At 47.3% G+C, this 20,692-nt stretch overlaps 1 protein-coding gene across 1 annotated transcript in view; it reads right to left on the bottom strand.

The window, feature by feature from the left end:
• FGF18 (fibroblast growth factor 18) overlaps positions 1–20,692 on the bottom strand; it is a 73,045-nt gene that overhangs the window by 22,749 nt on the left and 29,604 nt on the right. The window lies entirely within an intron of this gene.

Genomic DNA, 20,692 nt, shown 5'->3' with positions numbered 1-20,692 from the left:
GCGGGAGGTAGCAAAAGAGAAAAGATGTCTTTAGAGGGTGAGATCTTCTGCTACATGTTTTTGCCTTATTGGCCCATTTAACCTAAACCTTCCTGAAAACTCCCACTGGAAGAGACTAGAATTCCTCACAAGTCTAGGTGAAAAGGATTACATATATATATATATGTTGAAAAGCTATCTTCCAGCTAAGAAAACATGAAGTCAGGGAGATATGTGAAGGTGGCAGAAAATATGCCAAATTATCTTTCAAATATTTCCTGGGAGTGGGAGGACAGGAGCCAGAAAAGCACAGGGAAAGAAAGGAGAAGGCGGCACCTGAGAAGTGTAAGGTTTACATGCACCTATCACAAAATCCTAAGCACCAGCCAGCTTCAGATAAGTAAAGAGATAAAAGGGGAAACACAAAAAAGGCACAGAAGGACTGGATACTTCGAATCTATCCACCTTTGCTTTTTTATTTTTCCCCCCAGGTAAAAATTCCACAAAAGAAACCACAGAGAGAAAGAAAGTACAGCCACTTAGGCTGAGCACGGGCACCTCGAAGCAGGCCAGCCAAAACAGATCTCCTGGGGAAAAGGCTTTCAGAGGGGACCAAGATCTTGTTGCCTTTGTTGCCCTTGAAACCATTTCCAGCTAATGAAGAGGAAGGATGCGCAGATACACCAAGGCTGAGACCACAGTGTCGGTGACGGAGAGCAACTCTCCAATTTAGTTACTCGGGTGCCATGAACTGAGAGAAAGTGCTTTTCCATAGTTCACAGCATGTATTGCATCTGATGGGAGAGTAAAATTTCCTCTCTGATAAGATTGAATCCTCCAGCATGAACCCCAGCATGGCCAAGGGTGCTTAAAATAGTTTAAACCTGTTCAAACACGGCCTACCCCCCCACCAAAACCCTGTGAATCCCTTACATGACCACAACATAGGAGAGAATGACCCTGTCAGCACTTCACATTCATGATGTAATGAGGGAAAAATGCCAAAATTAGGTAAAGTCTGGAGGGTCTAATAAAGCCCGTGGGCTATGAACAAGTGAGGCTGCATCCTCAAGTTTTGTTTGCACACTTGTATATTCCTCCAAACTGTATCATTTTAAATAGTTATAACGCATATAATGCATATAACCCAACTCCCTTCTCAATTATTCAGGTGCAAATGAGGAGTAACCACTGAAATCAATAAGGTTGGTGCTCAGGAGGGCAGAGCTCTGACCCACATACCACTGCAATTAGCTCACCAAGTCTGTCTTGAATGAGCATATGCTATGTATGTCAAATTATTAAAAGGGATGGTCGTGGGGAGGAGGAGTAAAAGCAGCTCCAAGATCAAGGCTCCAGGTATTTCCTTTTTTAAGCCACCACTTTGCACAAGGGAACTACCCAGGGTTAGTGCAGGGGGACCGCACCAGCAGTGGCACACCCAGCCTTAACCCAGGCTTTAAAAAATGCCATTTTTCTAAATGAGGCTTTCCTTTAAACATCCTGTCTTTTACTTGGTCGGCTGGTGCAGTTAGGGAAAAAGATGTGTTTTGGAGTGCATGAGCCCCTCGGAGCATCAACACGTCAATATACGCCAAGTGCCATGTCCCCTGCAGCACTTCTCGCTGCCCGATCCTGGGGTGGGGAGGTGAGCAGGGCTCTGTGTGAACAAAGGAAAGACTGCAGAGACAACCTGCCACCCGCCTAACGGCCTTAGTAGCTCTCAGGAACCAGACAGGTTAAATATTTGCATGGGAGACATCAGAAGAAAATCTATAATGCAGCAAAGACCTCAAAGGCACTTACACTGCAGCAACCTGATCCTGCAAATACTTTCACACAAAGGACTTCACACACATCGGAAGTCCCTCGAGTGCTGATAAAGACCCCTACATGGCTTCAGGGTGCCGCCTCTGCCACTGGCCACACAGTTGGACACGCTGGGAGCACAGCTTTGGACACAGAGGTGCAAGCTTCTCCCTTCCCCAGCCCCCGGCAGGGCTACCTCCTCGCCCTGCCTACCTGCAACCACCCCAAGGGCTTGATGTGATGGAGAAAAGTGCAGGGTGACCACACTTTTGTCAAACAAGGGATAACATTCCCCTTCCTGGCACACTCTGGGTTCCACCTCCACACTAGCCGATAACAGCCTGGGAGATGCTTTCAGGCACTCTCAGCCACAAACAACCATCTAACACCGAGAAGGCATCCTGTCCCATTTCCAGGATGCTGAGCAATCCCCTCGGTGCTCACTGGGCACGTCTGCATGACACAAGGCCAAGACATGCAGAAACATCCACGCTGGTGCCAACCACACCAGTCTGAGTACCCAGCCCAGGACAGATGTGCAAGCATGACACACTGCCGCAGCAGTTAACCCTACGGGGTGCACAGACCAAGATATTCAGGCAATAAAATATCACTCATGCATGAGTGAAACCTCTGCTGCTTAAGCCTGTCACACCATTACAGTGGTCTCACCTGTAGGGACAACCACCCAAAAAAATCCTAGTACGAGTTCAGCAGTGGCTAACAAAACATGCCCTGGGAACGATGCTGAGCTGCTGGTCCTCCCCGAGCATCCTCAGGCAGAGCCTGCTCCCCGCCCTGTAGGAGATGGGTTGCTTATGCCAGAATGGCAATATCAAGGAAAAAAAGGTGATTCTGAAATAAAGCAGTGCTCTCCTTAGGACTGCCCGGGCTCCTAGAGGATGACAAAGCTTCCAGGCACTGTCCCTATAGACTATTCACCACATCTGGGGAGAAGCTTAAATGAAAATTCATTACTTCAAGGTCTTTTATCAGTCCACACACATAGAAAATATTTGATAGTTTAGCTGACATTTGACCAGAATAAATACCAAGGTAGGCGTTAAAGATGTTGCCAAACTTAAATAAAAATTTAATAAATCCCTGAGTCTGTGATTATGTGAAAAACAAACAAAAAAATATCTGAGCACAACATGAAAAGTATAAGCACTGTATTACTGGCACAAGCCTGTACTACCCAGAGGCTGATCGCCGTTTACCCACGTGAAAAATGAATGTAAAATACTGTCCTTCTGACACAGAGCCATTTGCACCCATTTGTAGATCTAAGAAAACAGGATTAAGCAGTGGGGAATCAGACTTGGCCTCTCACAGATGTTTTATACATAATTCACCATAAGAGACACTAAAAATATTTTGGCAGTTGCTTCAATGACAGTGAATAAGCTTATTTAGACAAGATCCAGTAAAACTGGAGGCGATAGGATGTGTGCTTTAAAAACGCCTGGGCGGGGAGCGGCAGCGAACAAATTCTGCACTGAACTTTGCCACCTGCAAACTTGCAATGACTAAGAAGTAGGCCTGGAAAGAGAAACGTTAAAAATGTTAGCACAGAAATTCCTCTATCTCACCAGGGTGTCTTGCTGCCTCCAAACACGGCTCAAGTGGACAGTATTTCTACAGAGGCAGGAAAACTGCTTGACAAGCTGCCAGGCTCCGAGTCTGGAATTAGTGAAGGATGAGCCTCAAAAAAGTTCAGAAGCTCTGTTATGCTTGAAAAAGCACCTAAAATGAAAAATAAAGAGCCAAACCCTGATGTCTTTGATCATTCTCATTTGAATAAACTCCTACTGACATAGTCAAGCCCAACAGACAAGGACCTCAGGACCTGGCCCTGAGCGCCTAGCTGAAACGCATCCAAAGCACTGGAGTCTCCTGGGTCTGGAAATAGCGTGAACCTCCTCTGTCCCACAGAGGGTTAGAATTACCACAAGAACAAACCCTGCTGAAGTTATTTTGACTCTCTTGTTACCAGTCTTAGCTGAACCCAATAAAAATACTGATGTACACAAAAATAACAATAAGTGGAGAATGACAGCTATGGGAACCCCACGTACTCTTGCTTCTCCAGAGCTGCTTTACTTGTTGCCAGAAGCGTAGGACAGACCGCATTTACTCTGAAGCACTCACCCACCTCTCTTGGGCAGCCTGGTGGCTGGCTGCTCATCCTTGGCAATGAAGTAGGTGTGATGTTAGCACCACTGTATCCTCTTACCAAGGAGTCCCAAACACATAAATCTTTCCTGTACGCCAACACCATGATGGTTTCACGTACTCCAAAAGTTAGTCCATCCAGGTTCTACTGCTGTATTTGTGAGCGCTCCAAAATGGGGCTAATGAGGAGAAATGCGTAAAGCATTTGCAGAGTTGTTTGAATTAAGATTATCAGCCGTGCCTGATATACAAAGATGCTAAGTTCTACCAAGCAGCCTTCTTCATCTGTGCCAGTAAAAGTTGAAATTATGACAATTCATTTTATGGATAGAAATACAAGCATGCTCACACATTTTCTCAAAGAGGCTCATTGTAACTTTCCCTTCTTCCAGCAAGTATAAAAATATGCTGAAAATAAAGTTGCAGGATGCTCCGGTATTTTCAATGGGATTCTTGTGGCTCTGGAACCCAGAGGAGCAGAGGCAGCAGCACAACCTACCAGAAAAAATGTTCTGGCACATGGGGAAAATTCCTCTATGTTTTAAGATTTTAAACTGGGCTTGCTCTCAGAAATGGACTCAAACACAATTTCAGAGATACCTGATTTTTTAATCCTGGTGCTGCTGAAGCTCACTTTTGCCAAATAAAAGATAACGCATTATTAAATGAAGTATAGAAAATCGTCACTCTTAGATAAGAATATGAGAGTGTGACTATTTTTGGATAAGGGTTGAAAGATGTGGAGAAGAACTGATAGCACATGCAGGGACACATCCTCTGGAACCAACTGTAGGCAAAGCGAGTCTCTTGGAGGAGTGTCCTCTGCATCAGTCCACTTGAAAAGGTCTCTCCCTACAGACATAGCACTATTCTTTCGACTATTCTCAGAGCAGCAGCAACAGAAATAACAAAAAAAAAATCAGATATCACATTAACTCTGCCTTTAGCACCTTTGGTGTCATGTATTTGTATTTGGAAACACATTAATTACAGGGCTTTTCTTAAACTATTACCCCCAGTGCACAGCTTAGGTAAGACTATTTACTTGCCTTTTACTGCATATTAATTGCATGAGATGTTTTAAAAGTCTTTTTTTTTTTTTTTCACCTAGAGTCATTTGGGACCAAAGGCATCTGGCACTGGGTATTTAAATGAGACCTGTTGGAACTGTAAAATTAGTTTTATGTTTTAATAAAGGTACTTTAAAAATCTCAAATATTATTCTGCATTCAAACCATAAGTGTTTGGATTAAGAAAAGGAGATCTCATGTGAAATCTTAATATAAAAAGTAAATCAAATACAGAACTAAGCCAGTCCTCATCTGTGGCATTATAAACAAGAGCAGCAAAGGAAAGAGCAGCAAAGCAAAGAGGCAATATCTCTAATCGCCTATTTTGAGGTGTTCTGGGTTTAAAGACTCAGCACTGACAGCTCAGTATATTTGGAGACCCAGATCATCCTTAAAGTTCAGACTCAGCCCCACATTTCCATCCAAAATTTTCTCAGCCCTTTTCTCTCCTCCCTGCACTAGAGCATCCTCCCCTCCTCTCTCCACCTGGGGGGCTGGCCCTGTGCACCTGCACAGGGGATGGTCCTTTGAGGCGGCGAGTGCCACACTGGCAGGTGATGATGATGATGATGCAAGTGTTCAGCCTGCACCCACCCTAACATGGGCAGACAGAGCGCGTTTAGCTTGGAGGGCTCTTCGGCCAGCTCTTTGATCAGCTCGTGATTTACTTGAAAAGTCTTCAGACATACAGACAAAGGATAAACTCCAAAGGGCAAGCCCTCCTCCCAGTACTCACTACCCCACGCCAGTGAGAATGTCCCTCCTCCCCGCTGGGACACCTTGTTACTTTCTTATTCCATCTCCCTCTGCAGTCTTTGGAGCAGACAGGAGAACGAAATTCCCCACTGCTTTTATACAGAGCAGACTGTCCCGACAGCCACATCTCCGCACCGAGCCCGAGGAGCAGGACTGCCCCTCACCTTTCCCACAGGAGGATGAAGCCACCTTAGAAACCTGCCAATACGCCCCATGTTCGCAGCCAGCACCCAAGCTCCGCGACCACTGCTGCTGCAGGAGGAGCTGCCGGTGCCCACCACAGCCCTCACCACCAACGCCACCCTGGATGAAGGACATGCCACACAAGCCCTGGGGCACGAGAGAGCCCTTGGCAAACAGTACCTTATCTGCAAGGGCTTTATAGCCCAGCGTAGAGTTGCAGCCACCTGAGACTGACCCATAGGAGAAGAGAGTCATTTCTCCACCCGGGACCCCAAAGGAGCAAAGGAACCAGTTAAATTGAAACAAGGAGCTTCAGTGCAAGCCTTTGGTGGGGAAAGCAGATGGCTTTCCCTAAATCCAGGTGCTCCCCAGGCCTGGCCCTCCACCAAGGTCGCGAAGTGAGCAGAGACCCTTGGTAGCTCAGGGCAGCGGGAGGGGACGCGCGCAGGTGCCAGCCCCCAGCCTCCCCACAGCAGCCACCGCGCGCCCTCCTCCCCGCCGCCAGCTGCCCCGACCTGCCGTGTCTCTGCAGGTCCACCTCCGGTGTGAGGAGTTAAAGCTCATCCGCCAACAGGCAGGGATGAAAAGGAGACAAAAAAGCAGGATGTTGGTGAATGACAGCAGTGGGTGGCCGTCAGCCCCTGGCTGGCGCGCTCTGCACACAACAGGCACAGCCAAGTGTGTCTGGCACCAGACAATTATTTTGCTGGAGGTGTGTGCGGCGGGAGCGCCGAGAGCCATTCTCACAGCGAAGCAACCAGCCATGTCGGCTAACAAAACCTCTCACCGGGAAGCATCCCTCTCCTTGCTCCCATCTCCTTACCCAGGTTCAGTTGGGGTTTTTGTGTTGGTTTTTTGGTTGGTTTTTTTTTTTCCTGTGTTGTCCTTCCTGCTGGGGCATTTGCAGCTCTGAAAAAAAAGCAGGTCAAACAGCCCCGAATGGTGTATTTAGTGCTTCCCCTCAGGTTTCTGTGGCTTCTCTGCCATTTTCCTACCGGACTTGGGAGCACAGCAGTATTTATGGGGTAGCGAGCTGACCCCTCGGCTGCAGTGGGCGAGAGTGCCTGACGTTAAGTGCTGCTAATGCGTTTTGCATTTGTGCTCGGGGGCAGGAAATCTCAACTTCCAGTGCCAAGGGGTTAATTATAATTTATGTAGCAAGATCCCAGGCTGTGTTTTGTTGTTTGGGTTTTTTTCCCAGCTAATTAAGAGGTACAATTACCTTTGAGAATCAAAGGGATATTTTGGTACCCAGCTCTTAGAAACAGATTACAGGCACTTAAAACACAAGGACATCTTTGCTTTTCTACACGTGCTTAGTTTTTCATTTAGATCATTAACAAGAAACTGTCATATTCCTGGTCCACCAGCACAATGTACTTGAGGCCACCTATGGAAACTATTACAATATGGTAACATATAGCATTGCTGCTTTCCCAGTGATAAGCTACGTTTCCAACAACATGTTTTACTATCGAGCATCACCTGCCGCTCAGGGCTCTGCAAAAACTTTCTGCTGATTAATTAACAAAGCTTCATGATAACCTTGAGCTGGGTAATACTTAAACAGACCAGTCTGTGCTCAGACTGCAAGCCCAGGACTACTTACTATCCTAAGACAAGTAGCAGGTTGATGGATACTATTGCTGTACTAGTAATACTTACTACTAAATTGTCCCAGAGAGCATGGCAGCCCCTCTGCATTGCCCTCTTCTACCCAATGGCCCAGTGCAAGCAGGGGGGGACCTCACAGGCAGGACTTGGGAACTGAAGCTAAGGGGCAATTAGCAGCAGCAGCACCCAGAGACCAGTACTCAGCGTGGCTGGGCAGCCGGGCAGGCTGGTGGGCAGGCAGCACCCGTGGGACCCATCTCCAGCAGCTCCAGCCATGGGGATGCACAAGGTGAACAGCACTGGGCTGTGCTGGGCAGCACTGGGTGGGCTCCCACCCTGCCTGCGGCTGAAGGATCGCTGGGAGCCAGACTGCCACCTCCCACAATCTCCCTCCGTCACTCCTTGCCTTCATGTTTGCGCAGAGGTTTAACAGTTACATGTCCCTAGTTCTCACCACCCTCAGAGGTGTTTGCTGAGCCATTTGCAAAGGGTTAACGCAATTGAATATTCAGATGGAAGGGAGGGGGGTTTGGGCTAAAGACAGAACGAAAATGTTCTGGGGAACCTTGAAGTCCCACTGCAGGGAGTCACCAGCATTACACTACACAGGCTGCATCCTCAACTTGACTTGGCACAGGCCGTGCAAATACATCTTCCACCATTCATTATTTTTTAGGGATGCAGTGGGCTGTTACTTTCTGGGAAATTAAGCACTTAAGTTAGCAACTGATGCTGTGGAACTGTCAGCAGACCACATACACCGCAGGCTCTCACGCATCCCTAACAGCAGGATCCACCCTGACCCAAAACACAGCCAGAAGCAGATGCGAGGCTGGCAGGGGCAATGAAGACCAACCCTTTCTCTAAAAAAGGGGGTCAGCATTAAGACCAAGAGGAACATCTGTCCATGTGGGTTAGAAATGAAGGTCGTGGTGCCAAAGCCAACGGGGGAGCTCAGCAACTGGTATCCAACATCAATAACCTTCTGCCTACAGCTTGATCACACCGTGGAGTGTTTATCAGGCTGCCCTTTGATGTGTTGACAGCAGCAAACTTGCTGTGCTGAATCTGCCGCAAAGCGGGTGGGAGCACACAAACTGAAAACATGCCATGTGAGGCATTGCTGTTAAATTAGGAGGAGATAACGCAGTCAACACCTCAGCATGGAGAGATGCCGACTGGTACTGCTCATCTCAAAGGCGCTCCAAGAAGTTTATTTAGAAACCTGACAATCAACACACCCTACAGGTATTTCCATCCCTTGAAGCCATTCTTCACTAGGTAATTGCCAGCGAAAGGGCACATCAGTTGTCACATGCCATTTTACAAGAATATCTACAAAGTAATGTAAACCTGTACCTAGCAGAGAGTTTCCAGTATTGTGGTAGTCAGCAAACAGAAAGTTCTGCTGCACTGCAGGAGACTAAGTGCAAATCAGAAAGGCTTTCCTATGTAAAGGTTGAGAATAATCAGGGCAGAAGAGGGGATGGTATTTTTTAGAGGGTTTATTACTGTGCACAGGGAGGCGGCTCCCTCCTCGCACCAGGTACAGCAAGGGGTGCTAGAGTGGGCAAGAGGCTGGGAAAGGACCTGGATCAGCTGTGGAAAAAGAAAGACAGGGATTGCAAAACTGTTGCTTGTAGTCCCGGCTTAAGCCACTAACCTGCGTGACATTCAGTGAAAAGGACTTGTAAATGCTTAACCAGCAATATGACCGAGCTACATAGGAAAGAAAAAGAAAGGAAGGGCAGATCCAGAGGGAAATATATATATACCAGCATTGCCTTTCCCTACAGCTTGCTCTTTATTGAAGAAGCAGCAAAAGCTGCAGTGCACTTCAGAGTACAAACACTGACATGGAAATTCAGAGCCCTGAACTGCTTCCAACAGGGAAAATATACTGACCGCAGTCTGTTTGGAGGTCAAACAAAATCAATAGCCTTTCCCTCCAGTCTGTCTCTAAACTAAGCTTCTTTCAAAGACATCCAGAGAAAATGGATCTTCTTTTGTTGTTGTGTGTGGTTTTGGGTTGGGCTTTTTTTGTTTTGCTTTTTTTAAGTGGTCAAACATTCATACAAGTATAAGAAACTCCTTCCTCCCTCAACGTACTGAAAGGATTGTATAGAGGTCAAAACTGCCCATCAGTTTTACTACACAATAGATGAGTTACCCAGTTCTTGGGGAGGGAACGAAGCTGGAAGTCGCTTAACACTCAGTAAGAGAGGAAAAAATAAATCAATGTATTTGCTTGATTGGGGTACATTTAAAGGTGGTTGTCAATTAGTTCAACACAGTTTGCTGTGGCAGAGCACAACAATTTAGCCCCAGGAGCTGAAGTTTGCTGCGTTTCCTCAGATTCCTCCTGCTGAGAGACAGATATTGGCTACAGCCAGGTCAGGCACTGAGGAGGAGGAGTGAGGGTGGAAGGCACAGCCGCAGAGTGGGAGCCGGTGAATGGGAAACTGACATCAGATACAGCAGGACTGGGGACTCCTCCCTTCCATTCGAAGTACGCAGTAAACCGGATTTGTGTCCAGAAAGGAGCAGAGATGATAACTGGTTATTGCGCTGGTACAAAGTGTGCCTCTCCACCCTGCGGCACACGCTTTTCAACTACTGTTTATCTACCATTGTGCAGATGGTTTCATCTTCACAGATATAAGTGGGTCACCCCAAGCTGAGAGAAAGGGCAGAAGGACCGAAATGGTAGAATGGAAAACCCTGCCTACATCCAATTTTTCAAATAATATAAATTCCTAAAAATCTTAATACGAAACATCACAAGGAGAAGTGGGAGGGACAAATCACGAAAAGACACTTCCTAAGGGTCCCACTGAATGCATCCAAAGGAGAATCACTGCCTACAAAGCAACGGATCACTGATGACTTCATCTACCAGTTCTGTTCTGACAGTGTTTTAAGAAACTCACCAAATCACAAAATAATTTAGGCTAGGAAGGCTCTCCAGAGGTTATCCAGCTCACCCTTCTGCTCAGAGCAGGACCATCAGGGCTAGAGACCATCACTCCTTAGCTGTGCTCCAGCTCTCCTGCAACAGGTCACTCTTCCTGAGAAAGCTGGCATCCTTGTCTTGATTTAAGCGTACCTAAGGATGCACGGTCACTGCATCAGGGATGTGGCTGGAGAGGGACAGACACACCTGCAGCTGGCTTGGGCCCCAGCACCAGCAGAACTGAGAACAGACCTCAGCAGGAGTGAGCTACCCATGCCTATGCCCCTCTGCCATCCCTGCAGCCACGGTCCACGGAGACACACTGATTCACCTTTACCTAATGGGGCATCCCACAGTGCTGATGTTTGCTGCTGTCAGCACCTATACGAGCTACATTAAAGCTACTGTTTGTCTCTAACTCCCGTTGCGAGTGCAGCAGGCGCACAGCACGCCAGCACCGGCAGCAATCCGCGCCCTGACTCATCCGCCGCCCTGCTCTCACATATGCCGCAGGAAGAAGGGTTTGTTCCACCAGCCACCGTAAAGGGCACCTCATTTCTGAGCGAACATATTTAGCATCTTCTAATTAGGATCTTAGCTTCTTCTTGTGCCCACACAGGTCTAATAGTTCCAGAACCAGAAAATCCTGGCAAAGCTCAAAACAGGTTGCAGCAATGGCGACCGTCAAATGTTCACCCAAATTCGTTATGGCTGCAAGAACAACCAGGGCTAGCAGCTAGAAACAAAAGTGCAGTTTCTTGGCAATGCTTTTTATCTCCCCTCCTCCAGTCTTCCCAGGTGGAACAATTTACCCGGTGACTACACAGCTCTTACATTTGCTTGTTAGCACCCCCAAATTAGTAGGTGTAAAGTCAATATCCTTTTGCCTATTTACTCCTAATGAGTTGCCAGTCAGAAACTTAACTTGAAAAAAACAGTTACAAATGCAGATGCAGAAGCAAATGAAATAAAGGCAAGAATCACCGCTGAGCAAACCTCGCACAAAGGCAAGGGGCTGGGCACACCACGCAGCATCCTACCATTGTCAACAGCTAAAACCTAACAGCTTTGATTTGCCTCCCACCGGCTAAAATGGTTTGAAATGCAAGGTCTTAACAAAGGTGCAAGACACAGGAGGAATGGGAGGCACTGCTGGGCACTTAATCTCCTTTCAGTCTCACACAGGAGCTCCAGGAATGGCTCTGCTGAAGTCGCTGGAGTTTCATGAGTGCAGAAAAGAGGATAATCAGGCCTCAGCTGAAACAGGGATCCAGCCCTGTGATCCCTCCATGCAACCAGCAGAAATGTTATTTGGGATTTACACTGAGGTTACCTTTAGGCAAGTTCCTGCTGGAACCTGGGGCAACATCACTGATCCCAACAGGACAAGCCCAGCTCTCAGCAGCCGCGGAGTTCACCCTCTGCCTCGGCACAATGTGCGATTTGAAACTAAGAACCCAAAGTACCCCTCGGTCTACTTCAGCACTCACCCCTGCAAAAGCCTGCCAGAGCAGTAACGGGTTCTGTGGTGAGGATACCCCCTCAGGCCCGTACCACACGGGGGACACGGACACACTGCTAGCCTTTTGACTGTCCCTGGCCAAGCGCTGAGGCCATTTCACATCATTTTTTGACATTTATCTGGTGTTCACATGCCATCCTACTCTTAGCCCTTCCCTGCTGCTCCTCCACACTGAGGCCTTCGCTGCCTCAGCAGCTGCGGGTGATGTCCGCTGCTGCTAGAGCTCCCCTCTCACATCTGACCCCGTTTCATCTCCTGCTTGTTCTTCCTAAAGCACTTGAGACCTTCAGGTATAAACCAAACCATACCAGCTGCGCCAGCCTGAAGCCAGGCTCCCAAGCGTACGTTGTCGACCATATGCTCAAACACCCATGGCTGGAGTCACCATGTGCCACTCCAGCACAACACCCGCTCCTTCTCCATCCCACCAGCTCCTGGATGAGGAACAGAACAGCTGAGCAGTGTCAGAGAACAGGGACTCCCTTCCATGGCATAGCTGGGCCCGGATCCTTCCCGCCAGCATAGCTGCCTTCCAGTTGTGATGGCAGGGAATCTGCTTGTGGGAGAAGACCCAAAACTCATTACAGCTAGACTAGGTGGCAGGGTCACGGCAGAAGGCAGGATTTTTTTTCTTATTGCTTTGGGAGGAAAGGCACCCTTTTGGCAGCTGTGACTGCCGAGGAGGAGAAGGCTTTTTAGGCACTCATTTCAGCCATCAGAGACAAGGGCAAAATAAACCTGAGCACTACCCACTGCTTCTTCAAGCTCAAGTGGTCCAGGTGGCATGAGCAAAGGACAGGCACATCCCCAAAGCAACTACAGCAGAAGTCAGGGACACAAAGCTCAGGAGACATTGAGAAGGTCTCAGTTCCTACATCACCATAAAAGCATTAATTGTCTGTTATGGGCATTCAGAAAATTCTTAAAACTCATCAGGGACCAAAGCGTGTGCTGTTTATTGCTGGCACAGCTCATTAAAAGGGATGCTCACAGACTGCAGCCATGCAGCCATCTCCCTCCAAGCCCAATACCCCCTCTCTTCCTCACAGTAAGAAAAAATAGGGTTTTTTTTACTGGACCTTCTCATTCCCTTTACTTTCAGCTCGCCTTCCCCTTCTTGCGAGCGCTGAGACCGCAGACGCTCTACACGTGTTCTCCTCTGCATCCGACTGGCAGGCAGTCTGGAAAATGCCAGTATTGGAACGGCCTGAATTCAGCGGTTTCTGAATGCTGATCGGACACTATTTCGTTCAAGCCACAGATAGTCATTTTTGGGGGGTATTTTCAGCTCCCTTTTTGGATTCTTCCAGATTTCCAAGCGTCATGCATCAGCAATTTCTTCTCTTCGGAGCTTCATTATTTTTCACCTTTCTGCCGAGCCTGAGGCTTGGTGCAGTTTGTAGGGGACCGGGCTCTTCCCTCTTCTTCCAGACGGCCACGCAATGCTACTGGCGTTGTTAATGTTTGCTGTGCTCCACCTCGCAGCTGTGGAAATTCCTGACTATCTGGTTTTTAAAAGAGCTGAGGTGAAATCTGAGCGATTAAAGTGCCTTATTTTTTTATAAAGTCTAACACCTTTCTTGAGGAAACCCCGGCCTGAAAACAGGAATGGTCTCACAGCGTCTAAAAGCACCAAATAATTACTTCTAACCAGGCTGCCGGTGTGGTGTCCACTACCACCATCTCTTTTGCATCTCTCCATTTGCAATGCTTTTACCCTGACATCACACACAGGTCAAGGGAATGGTGCAACACTTCTTTTGGAAATGAGGGAAGGACACACATGGAGATTGAGACGATGACATTTGTGCTACTCTGTCATACATGAGGAGAAAAGGTCCTTCTCTCTGCACTGTCTAGAGGGTCCAGCCTCAGTGTCCTACCACCCCACCTGGGCAAAACAGGGCGCAGGAGATGCTCCAGCCAAGCAGCTTGGCTAACGCCACCAACATTAAGTCTCAAGCAAAGCAAGCTCCTGACTTCAGGTCTCTCAAACAGCAGCCTAACAAGATCCCGTGTCTATTTTCCAGCAGAAGCGCGCTCTTTACACCCCAAGTTTTGAATTTCCCATCCTGTCTTTAATTAGGCATGTTGTTCATAGGGTTATTGACATACTTCATTTCCTCCAAATGTTTCTCATGAAGGACAAATCTCAGTGGCCACTTGACAACATGCATGGTGATGTAGACCAAAGCCAAACTTACAAGACAATTTGTTGGTGATGTTTTCCTTCCCCCCTCTCCAAAGTAAAAGCGATTAAAGAATCCTTTCAGAAACATAGACTAGCCTATTCGCAGGATGCTTTTAACTGCATCCCAAGAACTGACTTGAATTCATGACTGGCTGAATCCTTAGATATGGGAAAACCGCATATAGCACAATACAAGGCTCAATAACAGACACCAACATAAAACTGCAATAAACTCACAGGAGCTCTCTCAGCACTTGTGCACACAATCACTCATGGCCTAGAAATATATTTAAAATTAAGCAAACCTCTTCGAGAACTTCATTATAGAATGGTCTGGGTTGGAAGGGACCTTAAAGATCACCTCCCAGTACCCACCCGACAGTCCCCAGGTACAAATTCCAGATAAAAGTAATCTTTGTACTAACATGCATAGTGCGTTTTCAGAGTCACCGAGGAGAAAGGGAAGCCCCAACTTTGTTTCCATGTGATTTTGTTGCAGCCAGGGAAGAATGTTTAGCAAAGCAGCTGCTTGAGCTTCATGGGAAAAAATCGTAATCACAGCAAGGCAGGAACAGATAATATCATATTGACCTGTCTTCAGGGTCTGGCATTCACATTTTCATAAAGTGTCTCAGAAGATAAATCACTATACTAATAATATTTGTATTGATTATCTAAACTGAAGCAGCAATCGAATCCATTGTCTCACTTCCTCTTAAATTGCTCACAGATGGGATCCTATTTCCTATTCTGCATTTCTAATGGGAACACTTAAATCACAGCACAGAATTATATACACACACAAACTGTTAACAAAAACCCTTTTATGACTTGCATGAAAATAAAGATTTTTCACTTTGTAGCTCACTTCCCACTCCACACAGAAATTTAAAATGACAAATTAACAGCAGACCTCTAAATTACTTCTTGTTATTTCTGGGTCCTTAATATTTACTGACAGGCAGGCTTATGTTTTCCGAACCCTGACCAGTGATTATGGAGCCTTGAAGTTTGGACATAGAGCTAAAAGGTGAATTATTTATTTTTTCTGTGAAAGTCAAGGCTCTTTACACTATCTCAAGGTCCAGAAGTAGAGAAATCAGAAATCACTGTAGTGCCGAGGAAAAATAAACAGCTTCTGCTGTTACTACAGGTACAGAACAGGGGCCGCTGTGGAAAGAGCTGAACTTCAGGTGTGAAGCCGGCCACAGTGGGAGTGGGGGGTAGCAGCTATCAAAACCACAAGTAAAGGCAACCGGCAAGAAATACATCATTGGAAATAGGGTTGTCATGAATCAAAAAGCAAAAGGCTTGGGTTTTCCTTCCCAAACTTCTCATCCTGTCTAAGCGGAGCTCTCCCCTACCCTGGTGCAGAATACAGTGGAATAAAATAAAATATAAAAAAAAAATAAAATTTAAAAAAAAATCATTTTTTTAAAAAAAAGAGTATTACATATACAGATGGTTCATATAAGGTGCTTATAGCACATTTCAAATGGCCACTGAACCTTTAGGAGCCGCCTGGAAGGTGAGCAGCCAAGGCACTACGCAGCCCACTCTTCAAGGGGGGAGGGGAGAATAAAAATTAAAAAAAAAAAATCAAGCAATCAGGGGACGTTGGGCAAGAAGAGGAAAAAAAACCCCAAACCCAGAGCCACAACACAGCAGCTGGACGGCGAAGGCTTCTTGGGCTCAGGCCGGTCCCCAGACCCATATGACTGTCCAGCTGCCAGGGTGAGTGATCGCCCCTTCGCTGAGGTCAGCTCTGCCCCCCGGCCAAGTAAGTGAAAATAAATGGTTTAGAAGATAAAAGGTCTTTTTTAAAAAAATTATTTGTCTTGTTGTCACGTCAAAACTGTAATGGGAAGAGACTGGAGGCAGCGATACGTCGTTTAAATAGGGAAAAGCCACCCTGATGGTTCCCCGAATACATTACTGGGAGCATCCCAGCTCGTGCGGTACCTGGCTCCTGGGAAGACAGGCAGGTTTCTGAACCTAAATACAGTGTATTTAACTAACCCCAGTTTCTACTTGGGCTACATCTCCCGGCTTCCTTGCAGGTTAATGCTGCGCTTCCCAGCCACAACGAGTTTAGGGTTTGGTTTTTTTTCTTCCTGGTCTTCCCCGGAGGAGGATCAAAATTGATTTTAACTATTCTAGGAAGGGAAAGGGTTAATGAAGTTTCCCAAGGCAGCTTGCTGTTAAGGTGCCAGAAATGCTGAGGGGAAAGAATGACTTGCTAAAGATGGGACAATGGCACTGGTATTTTGCATTTGTTTCCAGGCTTTGAGATAGAACAAATGGGAGTCATTAGTGAAATGAGTTTAGGGAGTTCTAAATTAGCTGTCAGGCTGCCAAACCCGAAGAAGTGCTATGTCAGCTCATTAATTCTGGAGAGCACAGGATTACCCAAACCTAGGAAGGAATCCTGCAAAATTCAGAGTCAATTAAAGGAGGCTATTTTGCTGTAATAATATTTTCCACACGTATTACACCTCCTCATGGAACAGCGCCCGCTTCTACCACAAATGAAATCTCTGGCGGGATGGAGTGTGGCTGATGTCTAGACAGCTGTAATGTACTCTCCATGGGCTTGTCCCCTGGCATCTCTGGGAAGCTCCAGCTAGAACAGGAGGTGGGGATGCAAGCTGGGGAGCACATCACCCAGGCTGGGGTGGCCCCAGGAAGGAGGCTCCTTGCTTTCCCTGTACCACCCGAAAAAGCACATCTGTACAGGGCATGATGTGCTGTACCAGGAATGCCTGTGACCCGTGGAGGTAATGCCTGGCATCACGCATGCACTCCAACTCTTGAATTTGCTTCCCTCTTCGGTCTGCCTGACCCCAGATTTGTCAACCACCTGCTAGCAAACCCATGGTTTGTTAACCTCCCCAAACCTCCTGTTGCAGAGCATCTCTCCAGTTCTGAGCTAAAACCCACTGAACTCAAGGGGAGACTCGGAGAGGATTTCACTGGCGCTGGGTCCACCGCCCTGGGTGGCTGGAAACGCTGGCAGCGATGGGATGCTAAGAAGGAGATGTCATCCCTGTGCGCTGCCCCTTGCATGGGGTGTCCTCAAACAAAGCCTCCCATGCTACAGACAAGAAGGTTTGTAAAACAGATGGTTTATAACCTTCTAGGGAACCCAAGAGTTGTTTTAAACTGTGATAGATCAGGTCAAAGGACAAAATACCACTGGAGAGCAACCTGGAACGCCTCGACTAGTCCCCCTACATATATATACCACATCCCGGCCTTCGGGACACCCAAGCGCTCGCCGCAAATAAAAGTTACCTCCGCAGAAAGGGCAAGCCCAAAGACCCCTCACACCCCCCTCGCCTCTCTCCTGATGGCTATCGCTTCTCGTCACCCCACAGGACTGCAGTAGCCAGGGACAAATTAAAACAAAAATCACATGGCTGTGAAATACAAATGAGGCAAGAAATGCCTTCACCCAACCAAGAGAGCTCTGTCTCCCCAACTGCGCCGGATACAAAGATCGTGAACAAACAGGATAGAATGTCTTCTGCCTTTTGTGAAATGAAAATAAATGAAAGGATCTAAGGTTTCAGGTCACTGATCCCTCTCTTCCCTATCTGTACCATTTATCGGAGGTAGAATATAAAGGTTCCAGGTCCTTTTCTTTTTTTTGTCAGCGCTTTAATGGTTGTTTTTCCTCCTTCCCCCTTTCATTTTCTGAATGAAAGGACCACTTAGGAACCTGTAAAGTAATAATAAGGTTATAACAGGAATATTGTTTTTCTGGGCCAGTGCAAACTTCTTCCGAATAGGTTGAAGAGATTAAAGTAAAAATGCAATCTGTAAATAGATCACTCTTTTAATTAGTTTATAGTCTGTTAAGAGATAATATTTTGTTCACATAGATCGTCTTTTATCTAAAGATCTCAGAGCACTTTAGGAACATCAATTAAGCCTTAAAAAAAACCCAACAACCTTGGGAGATAGGTAAGTGTATTTAGATTAATTAGTGTTGCTGAGAGCAGCAGGCATTATTATTAGATTTAATTTAGTCCAATAATTGACTTATCTGTTAATGGATTCTAATTCATCTGAGGAGGGATCAAATCCATCTGATTAAAAGGATTACATCGACTCAATTAATTCTATTAACTGACTTAATTTGCCATTTAATAATTTGACACATGGGGCCAGATCTTGGCCCCGAAGAACACATAAACCAAAAATTACGTACCGGAATTATTATGGCAGCAAAACTACGCATTGCAGAGCGTACAGTTTCCCTTGCACATGGCACTTGCAGACCTGGACAGAACACCCAGGGGGGCTTGCTCCAGCCAGCTTCCCCCCGCCCTGCAGTAAGTTCTCCCCCTTTTTTGCTGTACAGGTCGCTTTGCTGTACTTATGGTGGCTGCCTGGAAACAGCAATTCCCTGCCCTGAGATCTGCCACCTCCTCTCTCTTCTGGGCATTCCCTTCAACCAGGAGGTGAGAAGTTTTTCAGAAGTCAATAAAACCTTGCAATAAAACTAACCTCCCTTTTCAAAGGCAGGATAACCCTCCCACGCCAGCCATTTGGAAGCTGTATATGTGAAAAAAAAAAAAAAAAAAAGAGAGAGAGAGACAAAAAAAGGCCTCCCTTCATTTGGACACTGCTCTTTAACCAGTTGTGAATGTAGGGGAGGAGAGAGGAAAGAGGTGCTAAAATGTTATTACCTCCCCCATCCTTAAAACTGGCTAGTGCTAATTGCTGGTGATGAGCACTATGGACCTTTGCCACAGCCACACCACTGAAGACATCGAGTCTGCGTTGCCCTTGCCCAGTGTCACCTTCTCTTAATGGGACTGAGTTCTTGGGGGATTTCAGGGCTGGAGCCAGCTCAGGGGCACCTTTTCCCACATCTCTTTCTCATCCTCCCAAAGACTTCCCCGGGCTGTAATCCTTAGGATATCAATCCACATCACCTCCACCATCATCTCCCCGCCAGTGGGACAGGGTTAAGACAGAGGAGAAGCTGGGGGAGACTGCACCATCTGCAAGGGCGACATGGCCAGGGAAGGAGCCGGGCACTGCCCAGCCCTAAGCCTGGCTCTGACTCCCCGAGCCAGCGCAGAGAAGGAAGAGAGGGAAGAGGAGAAAAAGGGCAGGAGGAAAACCAGCCATCTGCTGCATGAGAGTAAAGGTGTCCTCCCTCAAGGCAGATCCGACCAGCAAGACGGAGATGTGGATCAAAAGTTTGCAACTGTTGAGATCCCCAGACCTGGTTTAAGCCTCTCTCTGGTCTTGATCAAAGGTTACTCCGTCATAATGCCTGGGGGGAGGGGTTCCCAGCACATAATGAATCCTGTGTCATTGCCTTTGTATCCAGTTTTGGCTGTAACACAGATGGTTCTCACTTCAGTAACTCTGACATCTCCCCCCCCTTCATTATCACAGCTAGGAGCTCTGCGTGGTCACATCCTGGACCTCCATGTCCCACCTCACTGTCTCCCCGATTATCATGCTCTAAGTGTTCCCGTGCCAAGCACGACGAGGAGCAGATTTCCATAACCTTTTAGCACGGCTAGGGACAGGAAGGCTTTGCAGCTTGACGTGGCAAGGAGGTTCATTAGTAAGCGCCAGGGAGGGGGCAGGTGGGGTGTCAGCACATGGCCTCCGTGGCCAAAGCACTCTGGCTTGTTAGAAGGATGCCAGCAGCCAGGAGCAGAGAGGATTTGGTGACGGGCAGCGCCGTGGGCACCGGGGAGCATCCCAGACGGGAGATCTCGAGCTCTGCAATTGTGCAGCATCACCACCGGTCACAAGCACGCTCCTGCGCGAGGGTTTGTTGTTCAGACACGATTGCATATGTATGAAGGGGACAAGATGGGCTTTGACACATAAATTAGCACTTGTCAGCTGCTTACGGGCACACTTCCCTGCTGCACCCCACTGTAAGTGCTGCCTTCTTTTATGGAGAGGAAAACTACATCACGTTACCTGACAGTCACCGTGGGCAAGAGCGTTTCCTGGGAAGCCAGCAGCCAGCACGCAGCGACTAGTTTACATATCAAACCTTAAGAGGATGAATGCAATAAAATGACACAATAATTAGCAGCCAAGTGGCACTTTCCACTCCTGTTTTATCTGGAAATTTGGGAATGACAAAGGACAAGGTTGATGAGCCCTCGGGGCAGGGCTTTCTCTGATGGATTGGGTGACTTTACACAACAGCTGGGGGGGTTCATTCCACACCAGCCAGGTGCTTTCTAGCTGCCACCTCCCAGGGCACAGCTTCTGCTCCTCTGCCTACACTAGCAGTGGCTGTAACTGCCCTCTGTGCTAGGCACGGCGGGTACCTCGTCCTGCCTGAAGCTCCCCAGGGAACAACTGCCATTCCCAGATTTTGACCTGCCATCACCGTAGCCCACCTCCACCTCGACAGTGCTGCACATGAAGTCAGGCTCGCATGAACGTGCATG

This window comes from Falco naumanni, chromosome 8 (genome assembly GCF_017639655.2).
Source record: "Falco naumanni isolate bFalNau1 chromosome 8, bFalNau1.pat, whole genome shotgun sequence".
Taxonomy (NCBI): Eukaryota; Metazoa; Chordata; class Aves; order Falconiformes; family Falconidae; genus Falco; species Falco naumanni.
This window is presented reverse-complemented; position numbering and strand designations above follow the sequence as displayed.